The sequence below is a fragment of the Solea senegalensis genome, linkage group LG12, assembly GCF_019176455.1.
Source record: "Solea senegalensis isolate Sse05_10M linkage group LG12, IFAPA_SoseM_1, whole genome shotgun sequence".
NCBI classification, from domain to species: Eukaryota; Metazoa; Chordata; class Actinopteri; order Pleuronectiformes; family Soleidae; genus Solea; species Solea senegalensis.
The window spans coordinates 17,225,706-17,225,926 of NC_058032.1; positions in this window are offsets into that span (position 1 = coordinate 17,225,706).

Genomic DNA, 221 nt, shown 5'->3' on the forward strand with positions numbered 1-221 from the left:
ATCAAAATCTCCGCGAAGGGGGGTAACACTTCCAATTTGATGAGCCATCTCCGTGACCACCACCCACAACTTTTCAGTGAGTGTAAGGTAAGTCAACAAAAAGGGGATTTCGGAATATTGGGAAATGTCATGGTTTGTCTGTAAAACGTTCCTATTTTCTCAACAAAGGAAACCTAAGTTAAGTGTTACCTAACGTTACTCCTGTAAAAATACATGTTATT